The sequence below is a fragment of the Emydura macquarii genome, unplaced genomic scaffold, assembly GCF_026122565.2.
Source record: "Emydura macquarii macquarii isolate MOO-44397 ecotype Brisbane River unplaced genomic scaffold, CSIRO-AGI_Emac_v2 contig_2473, whole genome shotgun sequence".
NCBI lineage: Eukaryota > Metazoa > Chordata > Testudines > Chelidae > Emydura > Emydura macquarii.
The window spans coordinates 28,615,501-28,630,135 of record NW_027132610.1 but is presented as its reverse complement, the minus strand read 5'-3'; positions in this window follow the sequence as shown (position 1 = coordinate 28,630,135).

The following is a 14,635-nucleotide window of genomic DNA, read 5'->3' as shown; positions in this document are numbered from 1 at the left end:
ATCCTAAAAGTGAGGTCTCATTAGATTGTAGAATCGTCTCCCAAGGGAAATGTTAGAAATTTATGCTGGCTTACTTAATACTTGGAACTAATCTGCTAATAGTAAAATCAAGACTATGACTCCCTACATTTTACTCACAGCCCCCAAATGCATTCCTGCATCTCTTTATGTAGCTGTAATTCAAATTATTCCAGCCGCCAACGAAAACATAAATGGACTCTGAATTTAAAAATCATAAGTGTCATTGCTTTCTGTTGTTATGAGTTACAGATGACATTATTATAATTGAAAGATAAGAGGAAAAATGGCTGTTTTGTCCTTTTATTTATTTTATGCATATAGAAACATCTTTTGGGGACAGTCAGGTCAATGTTTCTGCTTTTGTCTCTCTGGGTGTCTCTTCTAGCAACACGGGAGAGCACCTTTCCCCACCTGCCCCAGGTATCAGTGGTCAAGACTGCCTGAGCACTCAACATGGGCCCTCCTTGTTAGGTTATAGTCTGAGGTTCACCTGTTGTTTGGAAGATTAGGTGGCTACACCATTTGAACCAAAAATATTTTTCCAGCTTCTGGCTTCCAGCACAAAACAGCCTCATCCCTTTGCATCCATTCCATTCCTCCTCAACAATCCACTCTGCTTTTTTTCATGATCTTTAGGAGAAAGCCATTAGGCTTCTCTCTGCCCTCTAGCTGCAAGTCTTGACTTGAGATGGGAGGCCGAGTCACCTTCCATAATAACCATCTCCTTCCATAATAACCATCTCCTTCCATAAGAGGTCCAGTATTATGTTTTTTCTCTTGAACTCATGCTTTTTTGATTCACTATTGGATTCACTGTCCCTTCTTCACAAGGGGGGCACTAAGTAACAGATTATTTTAATGGATAGGAATGGATAGCTGGTACCTGTTATAGTGACAGCTCCAGAGACAAACATGAGGCAAGTACAAGATTTAACACTTCTGTATTTAATTACTTGCTCTCATGTAATCCCTCTGCCTACCTGATTTGAAACAATTAATTTCCATGGAAAATAGCATGCTTAGATGAAGATAACAATTAAAAAGAAAATATAAATCGCATGCTTCTGTGTGAGTTTTGGATGCAGATTTATTAACGTACTATACAATGGAGATAAATTTTACTGTGAATGGAGACTAATGGTTCATCAGATTAGAATCTCTTTGTCTTAACCTTGGTTGAACTTGGCGTTGTGGAACATTTGAATTAAAGAAGCTTGCCACAGAATTTGTATCTTTCCAGCAGAGCTCCACTGCCTCCCCTTATGTTAGCACCCCAGGGCAATTTAAGAGGGGTAAAAATAAACCCTTCAGAGACTCTTGATTTAGAATCCTTTGGAACCCAGCTGTACAAGTAAACTTCAGAATCACTCATTCCCCCTTTCAGAGGGTCTCCTTAGGGCTATTTGGAAAACATTGGGTTTGTATGCCACAGTCAAGCGCATGTGTGCCAGTCAGTCAGTCAGTCAGTCAGGAATCAGAACACTACTGTGTCTATAGCACAGCAGAAGCACATTGTACTATTCCCAAAAGACTGGGGAAAATGCTTTGTGACACACTGCAGCGATGGGATGCCAGTGAATAAAAAATGATTACAGGCACTTGATTTAAAAAAAAAAAAAGTCTCCTATTGATGCAGCATGTAAAATCCAAACATGACATTTGCAGATAGCACTTCTATGTCTCCCTTTTAGTCAGCACTGAGTATCTCCCCACTTTCATGTTTTGGTTCCGTGTATGGCCATCAGTGAAAGATTTGCTACTAAGGAAGAGACCAAGAATCATGCTATGAGAGCTTATGGCCTCCACTTGTTTAAAATGCATGATTTAACACTGAAACTCTAGTGGGAATGTAGTGCACTATTAAAAAATGTTGTAGTTGGGGAAAAAAATCTGTTTGGCGTTTTCATGGAGCAACAGGTACCTGTTACCTGTAAAGGATATGAAAGGAAATGCACTTCTCACTAGATAAGGGAGAACAAAATTAAATCCCTCTGAATGGGGATTGCACAGTCAAAGAAACCTGTACAGCACTGGGTGTGATAGCATGATTCTTCACAGAGTTTATTAATAAAGCTGTCATTAACATAACACTCTTTCTACTGCTCAGATGAAACTTACATTTGCTAATGAGTTTTGACAGTCTTTAATAAGATACACGGATAGGTTCAAGGTTTTGGAGTGAAACCCCACCCTCAATCTGAAAACTGAAAATACAAGCCTTTTGCAGCTCATTAGCAAAACTAATGCTTGCCAATATATGATAGCATCGTTATATAAATAACATTTCAATGAATGGTTTCACTGAATTTCATGTTGTATTACTGAAATCTGTATAATTCGAGTAAATTTTCTTTTGCAGATCTTTACTGTGACCTTCCTACTCAGGTCCCTATGTTTCTTTTCTTTGTATGATGGGACCATAAGTTGCATAAACGATTCTTCCACGCGTCACAGTTCAACTATGTATTTTGCAGCATCTTTTGAGAAATCTGTATATTCAGGATTTCTACACTTCTATTAGCCAGTAGCTATTCAATAAGTATAGCTTTTTATATTAATTAAGTATTTGCTGAATTAGAAGAAAAAAGTGTGACATACCCTATATCTGTCAGAGCTACGATATCATTAAAGGTCTGTATTTCACAACTACGCATTTTTTTTGTTGTGCTGGCCAATGTTCCATTCAGTTATGTTTCTAATATAGTTGATAAATAAGAAGCAATGAGAAGTGCTGTATGTGAACAACAAAGTGTTCAGTGTGAGCTTGAGACTATGGTTGATTGAAGGAAGTGAAAGCAAATGAGATAGTAAAGGAACGTTGATTATAGTTTGTCTGCCCTCCATTTCCTCCCAGCCCTTTTGCATTTGTTTGTCTCTCTCTCTATATATATGTTTATATAATATAAACAAAGACACATTTGGCATAGTCTTCAAAGGACTTGGTACTTACTGGCTGAAGATGGTGCATTTGAAGTTATTTCAAATGCCTGCAAAGTTAATTTAAGAGAAAAGGACACTTGAATATGGTAGCCAAAGCAAAACAAACCAACCAACAAACAGCCACCTTTGTAGCTGAAAGGGGATTATTTATCGCTAAATCTACATGATTTTTAATCAAATTGTTCCAAATTATGGGAATTATGCTTTGGATTTACCTTTTGCCTCATAGTTTTCTGCTTTCTTTAACTTAACAAATTTTCTTCTATGATTTGAGTAGTTTGCTGAAATAGATCACCAAACATTCCTGTGTCATCGCCAAGGAGCTGCAGGAATGAGTGGTAATATTCTCAAATGGCCCAGGTCTTTCCACATTGATTCAACCCAACAAGATATTATGGGTACTTGTTCCTCTCCCAGAGCTGACAGCTATAGGGTCCCACAAAGCTCAGTCTTCTCACCTATATTATTCAATATCCATATTACACATAAAAACTATGTTAAAAGAATGTTTTCAAGGTTGCAAAGTCAAGTACTCAAAAATTAGTGAATTCCAGAATTAAGGTTGCCTGTGCAACCTTAACTCAGGCACCTTTTTAAATGCATTATATTACAGCCTTTAATTACATGATCACATTATATTTTTCCATAGGACCCATGCATCATTCAGTACACGGAATGGACAGGGCTCAATTAATGAGAAGCTGTTCAATATTTTTTTTATCTTCAGTGTTCAATGTTTGGCGCTAGGCCTTATTTACTGCACACTATTCAAACCCTGCTCTGAAAACTGGATTATGAACTCCCTCATGGGCTTTTCCAGGTCATTAATCATGATGGTGTATGAGTTCTTCACAACATTCTCCCACCTATCGAGTCCCAATCTTTACTTCATAGGCATCTCAACATAGTCCTAGTGTCTAGGTTAAAATATATTTATTTTAGAGAGTTGTCATTAATTTGGAGAAAAGCTGCTACCTCTGCTAAGAAAACTCATTATAAGTTAATGCTTCAGTAGTACCTCACTTACTCTTGCCTTTACAGATAATTCCTAACCAGTTGAATTTTTGTTCTTGTCATGAGTCTCTGAATACTTCTGTGTGTAGAGGTAATGAGTTCTTACAGAGTTTATTAAGGAAGGGCCATCAAGGCTACAGGATTTGGAGAAGTGCTGTATGTGAACAACAAAGTGTACAGTGTGAGCTAAGGCTTTAGTATTGGAGGGAAACTAGTACACAACTTCAGAGTCCAAAATTATTTTTAAAGGTGAGATGGAGTGAGGTACTATTGGAACAAATGTTATAGTTACTGGGTATCTTCTCTCTGCCCCAGCTGAGCTAGAGGGAAAGACTCTAACCAGTAGAGAGAACTGTATTATAAAATTCAACAGCCAGCCAATAGAGGGTTCCATAATTCCCAGAATGCAGGAAAAGGAAGCAATAGTCTACAATCAGAGATGATCATGCAGAGGCCTGGGCTAGAGGCTGTCGGTAAAACAGGAACAGCCAGCCCGGGGGAGTAGCCTGGGAGTTGGCTGCTGAGGAAAGACTGTGTAGAAGGAAGCCCTGAAAGCTGGGACTGGAAGGCTGAGAGCCAGACAGAAACACATCCTCTTTTTGGCAGGGAGCCAGCAGTAGTTGCAGCTGGGGGGTATGGCTCCCGGATCTTCAGGCAAGAAGATGGTATGGAGGGATCCCTAGGAGACTCTTTTATACCCCCGGTACTGACCTGCCTTAGGAACAAAGTCAGAATTGTTTTGATCTCTGTTGTGACAGCTGAGGTCCCAGTGTGTGCGTTATTTGTACCCTTTAGTTTGCTAACTCTAGTAAAATAATCTTGTTCCATATTTGACATATGTGAGAGTGAACAGGGACCCGTTGAGGACTGGAGGCTGTAGAGAGTTGTGCCTGGAATGCCTACGGCGCTTCTTCCAAACCCGTGGCATGCAGATCACCCTACAACATATTTAGAGGGAGCTGCATATCATGACGCTTGACAGCAACACCCTAGGTCTGTCAATTTGAATTTGAATTTATCATAATCAAACTCCTGATCCATTGCCTCAGATGTAGAATACTTTACTTTAAACCACAACACCTTCTCAAATTCTCTAGTTGCTTGTTAGCATGAGTCATAGAGACTGCAGGCTCAGTCACCATTCATGTGTAATCCTAGTTAATGATTAAAATCCACTACTAATATTCTGTTGACTGCTGTTTATACCTGATCCTCTGCATCAATGGCTCCCCAAATAGAGCAAACTCAAGAGTTGAGAACTGAGATTCCCCTTCAAAGTCAATTCAGTCAAAGACCTTTCCAGTAGCCAAAGATACCAAGCAGTATAGCAGAATCAAAACCAACCAATCCAAAAGTTCACTCAACCCAATAGATCACTTCCAAAACTCTTTTAATATCTGTTAACTAGCTTCTATATATTACCTAGTGGATCTTACTTTGGAAGATACCTTAGTGGGCAAATAGAACAGTGAAATGGGGCTATAATAGGCACAGTCTACATTGTATATTTTATTACATTTCGAATACATTAAATGTGCCTCCCTCACAATAGAGAGATAAGAGCTGTTTTTAGTATTCTAAAAACTGCTTAGACTAGCCAGCATATTGGGAAGCAACAAGAAAATGTAGAAAGAAAAATCACAAAAGAAGCAGTTCGGCCCTGAGGCCTTTGCTGCTTGCATTTCTTTAAATCACCTTTTGAATCTCCTCAGGCTCAAAAGGACAGTCCAACTTGGCCTTTTTTTCTTCTGAGTAACTAGCATATTAGCCTTCACAATATGACCTTTTATCTACTGAGACCTGATTCTTGTTCGTGTAAGGGTGCTAATAGAATTCTTCAAAGACTTCACAGATTTCTTTTGTTTTATATTTCATTACTCCAATACAATCCCTAATTACTAAAGTAGATCTTTTTTTCTTCCCTTGTCTGATAATATAAGCCAGCAGTATGTGAGCTTTATTGCCTCTTTCAGGGAAATGTTGCCCATGAAAGGCTGACTGTTCTGCCTGCCTCCCTCTCTTCCTCCCAAGATTAGTATTTAACTGACCTCAAAAGGCTGGTATATTTAAGAATTTTAGAGCCTTTTTTAAAAATGGGATTTTTCTAACTTTAAACTTCTGTAGGAAGACTATTCCTTTCAGCCTCTCTCTTCCTCCCTCCATCGCCACAACTCCTTCCCAAAGTTATATTAATAAGTGTCTCCCTTGTTGTAGCTTTCCAGGCAACATTATGAGAAGTTTCACAATTTTCATTGTTTTCAGATTTTTTTGCTTTTATTTCTTAAAGATAGGCGGAGTGGTAAATTATCATGAGGAAAGGTCACTGATACAGAGTGATCCAGATTGACTGATAAGATTGAATGCAAGCAAACCCCATGGCCTGGATACACAAAGAAACATAGGCATTACAACAATTAACATGAAGGAGGAGAGATTGAGGGAGATTCCCATCAAAATTTCCGATAATTCAGTGGTTAGAGCATTCTCCTCAGAGGTGGAAGGACCCTGTTCAGATCCTTTTTCCCCCTCACATAAAGGGGAGAATTAAACCTGTGACTCCCACATTCCAGGTGAGTTCACTAACCACTGGGCTAAAAGTTATGTGGGCCACCCTTCCGCCTAGATTTTGAATGAGGTCCAATCTGGTAGGCATGCTCAGGTTGGGCCATCTAGGTAGCATAAGCTTTGTGGATCATGCTAGGATTTGGACAGGAGTTTGCTGCCTGGACACCTTCCTGATGCACCAATGTATATGCTCAGAGACAGAAACTTAGGTGCTTAAGGAACTTCTAGAGTGAAAGTTTAGGTGTCAAATGAGTTTAGGTGCCTGCAGGTTTAAGCGGCTGTTGTGTGCGGGTTTTGTGGATCACAGCGGTGCCAAAAACTAGGACTTAGGTATCTTTAACTGGGGTTTAGGCACCTATCTTCTTTTTTTTGGATCTAGCTCTATCCATTTTAATAAAATAATAAAAATTATATATCTAGAAACAAAGAATATAGGCCATACTTACAGGATGGGGGACTCTGTCCTGGGAAGTAGTGACTCTGAAAAAGATTTGGGGATCATGGTGGATAATCAGCTGAACATGAGTCCTAGTATGACACTGTTGCCAAAAGGGCTAATGTGGTCCTTGGATGTATGAACCGGGGAATGTTGAATAGGAATAGGGAGATTATATTACCTCTCTGTTCGGCCGTTGTGCAACTGCTACTGGAATGCTATGTCTAGTTCTGGTGTCCACACTTCAAGATGCATGTTGATAAATTGGAGAGGGTACAGAGAAGAGCCACAAGAGTGATTAAAGGATTGGAAAACATGTCTCATAGTGAGAGGCTCCAGGAGCTCAATCTGTTTAGCTTAACCGAGAGAAAGTTACAGTGCCTAACTCCTTCTTTGCCTCCAGGCCTAAGTACCTGGGAAACAAAAGTTTGATAATGGGCTCTTCAATCTAGCAGACAAATGTATAACAAAATCCAATGGTTGGCAGTTGAAGCTAGACAAATTCAGTCCAGAAATGAGATGTAAATTTTTAACAGTGCGAGTATGTAAGCACTGGAACAATGTTGTGGTGATGTGATTCATCACTGGCAATTTTAAAATCAAAACTGGATGTTTTTCTAAAAGATATGGTCTTTTTCAAGCAGATATTAATTCAGGGAAGTCCTATGGCCTGTGTTATACAGGAGATCAGACTAGATGATCACAATGATCCCTTCTGGCCTTATAGTCTATGAATCTATGGAGTTCTAGGCAGGACCAGGGGTTCCCCTACACAGCAGTCTATGCAGAACCGGGACTATAGTTTGATCAGGTTGCCCTCCATTATCACTTATGGCTCACATGACAAGGAGACATAGAAGTCCTGGAAACTGAATTGCCATCTCCTTAAATGCAATGATTCAAAATACTTGAATGACAGATAAGGGAAGTGCAGTAGATCAGAAATATATGGACTTCAGCAAAGTATATGACATGGTACCACAAGTGAAATTGTTAGTTAAATTAGGGAAGATAGGGATCAGTACAAGCATTGTAAATTGGATAAGGAATTGGCTAAAGGGAAGAAAGCAATGGATTGTGCGGAAAAGTGAATTATTGGACTGGGGAAAGGTTACTAGCAAATTTCCTCAATGATTGGTTTTGGGACCAATATTATTTCATATTTTTATTAATGACCTTGGCACAAAAAGTAGGAGTATGCTAATGAAATTTGTTGTTGAGAGGCATTGTCAATGCAGAGGAGGATCAGAATATTATACAGAAAGATCCGGATGACCTTGAAGATTGGAGTGACAGAAATGGGATGAAATTCAATAGTACATAGTGCAAGGGTCAAATAAGAAGAATTGCACTTAGGGTCAAACAAGAAGAGTTTCTGCTTGGGAGATGAACAGTTGGAAGCAACAGAAGGAGTGAGAGACCTGGGAATGAGAGCCAGTTACAGTATGACTATAAGGCACCAATGTGAGGTGATGTGTAAAAGACAAATGTGATCCTAGAATGTATTAGGCAAGGCATTTCCAATATAGAGAAGTATTAATGTCATCATATAAGGCATTGGTAAGACCTTATTTGGAACATTGTGTACAATTCTGGTCATCCATGCTCAAGAAAGATTAATTTAAACTGAAACAGGTATAGAGAAGAGCTACTGGAATGATTAGGGGATGGAGGACCTATCTAATGAGAGGGCACTGGAAGAGGTTAGTTTGTTGAGTCTTGCAAAAAAGAAGGCTGAGAGGAGACAGGATTGCTCACTATAAATACACGGGGGGAGGGAGGCATACCAGGGAGGATGATGAACTATTTAAGGTAAAGGACAATGCTGGCACAAAAACAAATGGATATAAACTGGCCATGAACAAATTCAGGCTGGAAAAAAGAAGAAGGTTTCTAATCATCAGAGCGATGAGGTTCTGGAGAAGCCTCCCAAAAGGAGGCTTAGTTTTAAGAGAGAGCTGGACAAAGTTATGAATGCAGTAGTAGGATGGGGTTGCTTGTCATGGTGGGGGGAGAGCTCACTTCCAGTTTATGTCTTATGTTCCTAAACCTTATTCCTCAGATTTTCAGCAGGCCATAGCAGGGGTCAAGGAAGGGATTCCCCCCAATGTATTCTGAGAGGTTTTTTATCTCCTTCCTCTGAAGCATGACCTTGGCTGGAGATGGGATATTGGGTCGGGTGAGTCAAGGCTCAGAGGTGGCATTGAGCTTCTTTCTCTCTCAGGTGTTTGTCTGACCGGCTCTTGCTCACATACTCAGTGTCAGGAAGGAATTTTTCCCCAGGTCAGATTGGTAAAGATATTAGGGGACTTTTGCCTTCCTCTGTAGCATGTGGATGCAAGTCACTTGCCAGGATTATCTGGGTATATCTCATTAAATGATATATTTGCCTTTGCCAGGGGCCTTTAACACTGGTGCACCTTGGTCACCCATATTCTCTGCCTGTGGCACATAATGATCTAGTCTCCTGTGGGTCTCATTTACTTTGGTCTCATTTCTGTTGTTAGATTTAGTGTGTGGGTGCTGGGTGGTATGATATACATGAGGTCAGACTACAATGAAAACAGTGAAAATTCTAATAATATTGCCTGGAGAGTTTATAAAACTTTAATAAGGGAGAAGCTTGATAGATCATTGGGGTGAAGTTGGGATGGGGAAGAGAAAGAATCTAACAGGAATAGTCTTTTGCAGTTTACACCAGAATTACATTTCTCGTTTTCTCTCTCTCTCTCTGGCATAATTTATACAACCAATATTAATACAAGAAAACAAGCATTCTATCTTACAAAGCTATCTCCAGAATACTGGCCCTTGACTGGTGGCCTTTTGTTACTAAGCTGTTGTCCAATCAGCACACCGTATTAGTACAGCTGCAAATTTAAAGACATAGTTCACTGAATTGATAGACATTTGGGACCTCAAACTCTTCCAGCAAAAGAAGTTTATTTGTACAGTTAAAAATAATCCAATTACTTGAACTATTAACATAATGTATCATTAGAAAGGTAAAGAATATTTCATAAATGTCTCAACACTATCTAGATTTACCCTGAGTTACTCTGTGTACCCGAAGAATGAAAATAGTAATGGTAAATGATCACAATGCACTTTCTTAAGACTTGATCTAAAGCTGTTACGAACCTTCAATTTTAAACAAAATGCAGTTCTTTCCATTGTTTTAGTATTTGCTTCATGCAATTACTGCTTTTCAGGGTATTAAAACTCAACTAGAATGTTTCCCTCTTTGAAACCATGTGTTTCAAGATTAGCAAACTGTTTTACTAAGTCATAGTTTGTGATTATTACTTCTGTAATTGATATTTGTTTGTTTATGCTTTTTTCCACAAATCATCACAACAATGTAATTTTAACTAAAAAGGATTGTAGTAAATTCAGACAACACACTGGAAATGTTTAACTCAAACTCAGGGTTTGCTCAAATCCCTGCAGCAATGCAGCTGACCTGAGTGCCCAGTTGGAGGTTTCAAGAGACTAGTGGAAATGCAGAGCCTTCATGTTTTACCTATCGGCTTTTTATGGTAAAAAAACCACCAGTTTGGAAGAGTCAACCATTTCCAATGGAATTCTCTTTCGTAAAGATGTGGTGTATTTCTGGAACTGGTAGAAATGCCATCCACCCACCCACCCACCCACATCAAGGAGTGGAGGAAATTGATGGGGCTGGCAGTGGAAGGAGGACAGTCCCTGTAGCAAGGGCATGAAGCACTTGCTGAGGGATAAGGGACTCCCTCCCATGGGAGTCTCTGGCACCCATTGGCTGCTGGAGGAGATGCGTGCTGACTAGCTAGTGTTTCCCAGCTCCCAGGATTTAGCGCAGTGCAGGGGCCGGGTGGGTGGAGCCTCATTTAGCTTTGTTCCAACAGAGAATGGTTTACTCACTAGTTTACAGCAGCAGCATTCCTCAAGATTCAGGGGATATTGGGGCCCCTTTCCCTAGACCCTGGTGGGTTGTACCTTTCATTTAAAAACAATGAATTCTGGGTTCCTTATTTGTGACTTCTGAGTCTTTAGGCTACACTCCTTTCATGATTTTTAGATTTTTCTCCACATCTATGAGGCCTAAAGCCTTTTTAAAAAAATGAAAGCTCAGATTCTCAGTCCCAGAAGCTAGACTTTTCAGCAAAGCAGCAGATATTGCGACACTAACCATGAAAACTGGCAACACTGGATGTCTACCTCTAATACTATTGTGTCATCTGGAAAACAGACACAAAGCAGCTCCATGGTTAGGTAACAACAGGAACTTGATTATCCAGATGTGACATTCCAGAGGCAGTAACTTCGTGTCTAATTTCTGGCTTTCCAAAGAAATTGCTTCATGGAGCTAGAGGGAGGCATAAAGGAAGGGCATGGAAGGATCAGGCTATAAAACAGAAAGACACCCAAAACAATATACACCATCACTACATTGTCCTTCATGTACAGATGGCAGAGTGGTATGAGGGCGTTCACTCAGTCAATGCTGTGACAACTGCATGCAAACACCTGTAGCCTCTGGTGGAACAACTGTTTGGTCTCTTCCAACTTCTTTCTTTTAAGTAGCAATATCATAAAAATTGAAAGCAATTTGGTTGTATTAGGGGGCTCATTTTAATTTTTTATTACCACAAACTTAAGCATTCACATTGCCTGCTACAGAAGCCACTTGTATGAAGACAATCTTAGTCATGTCTTTAAGACACTTCCTTTGAAAACTACAGTCACAGCTGTAGGCTGCTTCTTAGGTCCAAAGCATAAACCAAAACACCTGTAAAGTTCAGATCTAGATTTGCAGCACAGACCCAACTCTAGAATTAATTAGTCTGTGCACAGCATTTTAGCAAAAAGACAGGAAAAGCAGTCTGATTGTTTCATTTACCAGAGTGTTATGTTCTCTCTGTGCACAGCATTTTAGCAAAAAGACAGGAAAAGCAGTCTGATTGTTTCATTTACCAGAGTGTTATGTTCTCCAAATTTTGGTCCAATAAAAAAGTCATCTATATGTTTTGTTTAATCCTCAGTACGTTCAGTTTGGTAACACAAAGAAAGTCAATTGAAAATATGATTCATGCATTACTGTGTAGGTTCCTTTCTGTTTTTTTAAAGGAACATTTTATTTTTTGGAGGACTTCAGATTTTTACCAAATCCACATGTAATCTTCTCTCCTCTCCTGTCACTCTCTGTTTGACAAAGTTACACAGAGACCATTCCAGCTGAGATTGGTATCCAAATCTAACACATTATTTTCTATGGCTCAGCTGTAACGTTTACTAAAAAGATGACCTGGAATCCTGTTGACCTAAAACAGTGCTCAGCAAAAATGTCCCAGATCTTTTCTGTTAGTTTTTACTGTTTTTGAATCTTTGGAATAGATAATTACACAAAGTATGGAGAAATGAGGGGTTTTCATTAGCGTACAGCTGTCTTTGTACATTGTACATGGACGTTTACCATTTTCAATGGCCGGATCTTCACTCTTGAGTAAATTAAATACTTTCCTATATCAATAATTTTGGCTAGATTTTATACAGAATGTATAAATCTAAAATAACCCTTTCCCTCTCAAACATTTATTGCATACAAGCCATTGAATATCCTACACTTGCATGAATTTCTGTAACAGAAGAATTTGAAAACCGAACTAGAACAATTACATCAAATTAGTTTTAATTTCTTTATCAAATATCAAAAATGTCCAGAGAGTTCTTACTGTCTGTAGCTTGCAGACAAACAAATCAGGGGGATTGTAAAAAAAACAACATCAAAACAGTGAGTTACAAAATATCAAATCCATCCAGTCATATTTCTACATAAAATAACTGAAAGATTCAGAAGTCTATACATTTATTTATTTATTTATTTTAAATTAAGGAAGTAGTTTAAAAGATAGTTTATGAATTAATTAAAAGCCTTTTCATTGGAAAAATAGTTGGGGTAGTTAAAAGATATGGAAGGCGGCATTATTGACTCATTCACCAATACAGTTGTGATCAGTTCCAGATAAGATTATTTCTGGAGCACGTGGTACTTGTTATACTTGTTTTTCAGTCTTCAATTAATATTACTAACAGTCAGATTATCACCCTGCTTCTGCAATGTGATTTGATAGTGTGGCATCCTGCCCCTTTGCAGATTCATTGGGGCTCTACCTGGAGATAGAAGGCCACACTAGAGGATCCTATTATGGGGTGCTGTAATATAAAGAACGTTCTAAATCTTGGAGTACAATATTAGTGTAAACAAATAGTACATATCCAAGAATGCTACTATCTAGCAAGGGATAGCACAGCCTTTTCTGAGGATGGACTATAATCTTGTGTCAAATCTGGGGTGAATTCTTTTGAAGTACGTTCCAGCTGAATTGTTTGAAAACTGATAAGGATTATGGAAAGGATTAATACAGTAGTGGAAATGTTCTGTATTGGAGTAAAGAAATATCTTCATGATAAATGTTCTTTTTGATATTTCACCATACCACTGGGAGTTCTATATATGTATGGATGTAGGGTAGGATATTAGTTCTTAGATTCAGAGACGAGCAGAGGAGAAAATTCTGCCCTGTTAAAAATGCTGGCACCAATTATTTATTTTCAAGGCTCTTCATAAAATAGTTCCTCATATTTGTTAGCAGGGGGAATGTGAACTTTCAGGGCACAGTGATGACCACTTTCCAAGTATGTGAACACAAAGGGCCAAATTCAGCCTTTGGTGTATCCAGTGGCTTCACTGGAGTTGTACCTAAATTACATCTGAGTGAATGTACTTGAAAAATGAGTTTAAGGTTAGGAACTGTATGAAGAATAAGAACTGACATAATTTTCCTCTTCTTCCAGCTGCACCAGGCTTATGTCAATACTCTTCATTGCACCAAAATTAGCTCCCATCTTCCCTGACTTTCTTCATCTTTCTGGAACAAAAATCTGGTATATCTTTTCTTGTAGTGGTGCACATGTAGCAATGATTCTTTGGCTACATCACACACATACACACACACACACACACGTTTCAAAAGCTTTATTGTGTAAAGAGAAAAAACACATATAAACATGTTACACAACAGTTACACATACTATTTCCTAATGACCAATTTTTCTGGGAATATTTTTTTCAGGCCCTGGGCTACAAAACATATGGAAGTCCAGATGGGTCTGCTGGGTTTTTTTTCTTCTCTTCTTTGTTTAATTTCTGCTGACAATATCAGATTTTCCATCACCAATGTCAAAGTCTGTACTTAACTCAGTGGAGGAGCTGAATTTTTCCAGTGTTGTGTTCTCACATATCTTAATGAGAAGAAGACTACATCAGTCTCTTCACTTAGGTCTTCAATAAGTAGGTTATGCAGTTCTAAAGACTTTTATGCTAATAGTTCACATCTTAGGGTTTATTGCTACTAGTAGGCTTAGCTGGACTCTGAAGACTTATCTGTGATTTTTCATTCCTCTAACAAATCAACCTTATTCAACCACTATTTCTGTGTTGTTTGTGGTTTAGGCAATAGTCTATTTTACTCAGTAATGAGAATTCCTTACAGCGTGTGAACTTTGAAGAATTTCTTGGTGTGCTATAAAACTGCCATTTATTTTTACCCAAAGAGGTTTTTTGTTTCATTTTTAATGAAACTCTTTGTCTGAAAATCTGAAAAAGGTATTTTTTGAAAC